A 3563-nucleotide genomic window follows, 5' to 3' on the forward strand; every position below is an offset into this window, starting at 1 on the left:
GAGAGAGAGAGAGAGAGAGAGAGAGAGAGAGAGAGAGAGAGAGAGAGGACAGCATCAAAATATGAAAGGTGAGCTTGTATCCTCCCATCCTCAACTCCCTGTCTTTCATTGGGAGTTGATCATACTGAATTGTAAGCTCCTTGACAACAGTGAGATGACTCATTCATTTTTGAATCTCTTCTTTTTTTCTTTTATTTTGTTTTTTGGCAAGGCAATTGGGGTTAAGTGACTTGCCCAGGGTCAAACAGCTAGTAAGTGTCAAGTATCTGGTCTGAGGCCAGATTTGAACTCAAGTCCTTTTGACTCCAGGGCTGGTGCTCTATCCACTGCACCACCTAGCTGCTCCTGAATCTCTTCTTGCATGAAACACAGAACCTTGCCTGTAATACATGCTTATTAAATGTTCTTTGAATGAATAAGTGAATGAATGACTATGTGTCCTTCTTCCTAACTAGACCACATTCTCCTTTAGAGGGGAGATCATATCTCCCATTTCCTCAGTATCACAACCCCATACAGGGCTTAGCACAGAATAGGTGTTCAGGATAGGTATTGACCAATGGAGAGGTCACTGCAATTTTTCTGAAAAGCAGGCATAATCCCCACACTACAACCACCATCAAATTGCTTTTACTCCCAGCTCACATCCCCTTAATGCTTGTTATGTCACAACAACATGTCAGATCTGTATCCAACCTCAAGCCAGGCCCACTTTCAAGCCTGAAGAAAGGGTCTCTTCTCTGCAAGCAGATAAAGCAGAGCAAGAATCACACACCCCAAGAGAAATGGTGGGAAGCAGGGAGGAGACACGTTTCAGCCGAAGCATGCCTTTAGGTTGTTTCTTAGGGAGGCAGGGGTGGGGAACAGGTAGGTCTGGGAAAATTCCATAGACTAGGAAATTGTGTAATAATGTGGTGGGGGTAGAGACAGGAGAAGAACAGCGGACCAAGAGTCAAGAAACCTGGGATCTGGCTCTGCCATGAACTTGTTGTGCAAGCTTGGATAATCCACTTCAAGTCTCAGTGTGCTCATAGGTAGCAAGGGGCCTTGGACTTCGAGGCATCTGAAGTCTCTTCTAGCTCTGACATTATAATGCATAGTCTAAGGTTCCTTCCAGCTTTGCCATTTTGTGTTTTATGGCCCCTTCGATCTGATTTTCTAAGTTCCATTCTAGCTATGATTTCACTCCATTCCATTCAGGCCCATCCCTTTCTATTCTCTCCTCTCCTATCCCATTCTATCATACATATTCAACTCCACAAACACTAACTAAGCAATAATTATCTATAAAGCACTATGCTTAGGCACAGAGGATAAGACAAACAAACAAACAAACAAAACAGAAAACCAGTCTTCAGCCTCTGGGAGCTTACATTCTACTTGGGGTAGGGGGATGACATGGTGTGTGTGTGTATATATATATATGTATAGACACACATATGTGTATGTATGTACGCATATGCATATGTGCACGTTTAATGCAAAGTAGAGAATAAAGAAGGACAAAAGAGGAATCAGACAGGAGTCTTTGAGAGGCAAAGAATGCTTTGAACTAGAAGGACCAGGAAGGCTACGCAAAAGAGGTAGAATAGGAAGAAAGATAAGGGATGGGAAAGACAGAGCTAAGAGGGGAGTGAGTGCATTCCAGGCTTAAGGGATGGCCTGTGGGAAGATACCGACATGGAGGATGGCATGATGAGTTCAGGGAGGAGAACTAAGTCTGAGTTAGATTGTGGAGGGCCTAAGGAGGCCCAAGCGAGAGCTATTTCATCACAGAGGCAATAGAGATGAACGGATACCAGCATAGGCAACTCAGTAGTGCTCAGAGGGCTAAAAGGAGAGCCAGGAGAAAGCAGTGCCACAGAAACCAAGGAAAAAGAGAGATTATCCAACAGGAGTGGGGTAGTTAATAGCATCAAAAGCTGCAGAAAGGTGGAGTTTGAGGACTGATAAAAGGCCGATGGACTTATTATTTGAGAGATCTCTCATAGCCTTTGGGAGAGACGTTCCAGTAGAGTGGTTGGGTCAGAAGTCAGATTACCAAGAGTTGAAGAGGGATCACCTTCTCTTCCAAAAAGTCTTTCCTGATTTCCCTAGTAGTTAATGTTCCACCCTAAGTCATGGGTAGATTCTGTCTATATCCCATATTTACTTCTTGTTATATCTCCCTAGTAGAATGTAAACTCCTTGAGGGTGTCTCATTTTTGTATTTATGTTCCTGGCACCTACCATGGTAACTGGCACATAGCAGGTGTTTAATAAGCACTTATGCAATTAAGTTGAATTGTTCAACATTGGGAAAACAAAGATAGATGTAGGTCTAGGGGACTCACAATGGATGTTTTTTATTTTCTCAGTAAAACAGCAGATGAATTTGTTTGCTGAGAGCAAAAGGGATGAGGATAGTGTTGGGACACTGAGGAGGAAGTAGCAGCTAGTGTGATCAGAAAGAGTCCATCAGAAAGGAAGAAAATAATTGCCGTGCAGCAGTGAGGACCCAGTTGAAGTTAGATAACTGGAATCTGTGGTGGACCCAGATGGCATGGTTTCATGACATTCTGTGGCAGCATTAAACAGCTTGGGAATAAGAGCAGAGAAGATGGGTAATGGCAGCTGAGGGTTGGCAAGGCACAAACCGTGGAAAGACAAGGGATTCAAGGGTGCTTTGTTGAACGGATTAACTAGAGGGTTTAGACTGTGAATGGTGGGAAGTAAGGCCAGTTGCAAATTGGTTACAAAGAAGTAAAATGTTTCTGGGCTTTGTCTCAGAGCCCATACCAAACAGGTCAGAGAGGTTTCCTGACCTCTAGGAGCTTACAATCAAACACAGCCACCATGCATGCAAACACACAGAAGGACTGAACTTGTTTGACAGATGGCGTATCAGCTAGAGTCAAACCTTCACATAAATAACCAAAAACATATTTCCATAATGAACACAGATTTAGTGTTCCTGGTTTATCAGTTAAGTAAGAGGTAAAAGAACAGATGGTGGTTCAGGTAGGAAAAGTAAATCTCAAGATGGCAAAAATAAGGGCTATGTCAACTCTAAGGGACATGACTTAGGACAATTAATATCTAGACTATAGAAAGATCAAACGTTTCTGCTGAAGACTCTCAAGTCCTTCATGAATATAGTATTTTCCTATTGCCCTCCTAACATCCCTAGGACACAGAGTATGGGAATGATTGTGCCCATTGAACGCTGATAAGAAAACAGAGGCACAGAAAGTTTTGGTTGGTGGGGAAGGGATAGGAACATATCTTACATACTATAGTTAGAAAGTAGAAGAATCATAGGATCACAGAATCTTTGAGTTAGAGGGGATCTCAGAGTCTATCTGGTACCACCAATTCATGCCTAGATGGAGACCTGACCCCTAACAAGTGGTCACTCGGCAAAGAACTATGTATATGAACACACTTCTTCTCAAGGCATCCCATTACATTTTTGGATAGTTTTAATTATGAGGAAGTATTTAATTTTTTTTTTGTCTTTGAGTACCCAGCACCTAAGATAGTGCCTGACACATAGTAGGTATGTAAGCAGTGCTTACTGATTA

This window comes from Vombatus ursinus, unplaced genomic scaffold (genome assembly GCF_900497805.2).
Source record: "Vombatus ursinus unplaced genomic scaffold, bare-nosed wombat genome assembly UNPS02014793.1, whole genome shotgun sequence".
Classification (NCBI taxonomy): domain Eukaryota; kingdom Metazoa; phylum Chordata; class Mammalia; order Diprotodontia; family Vombatidae; genus Vombatus; species Vombatus ursinus.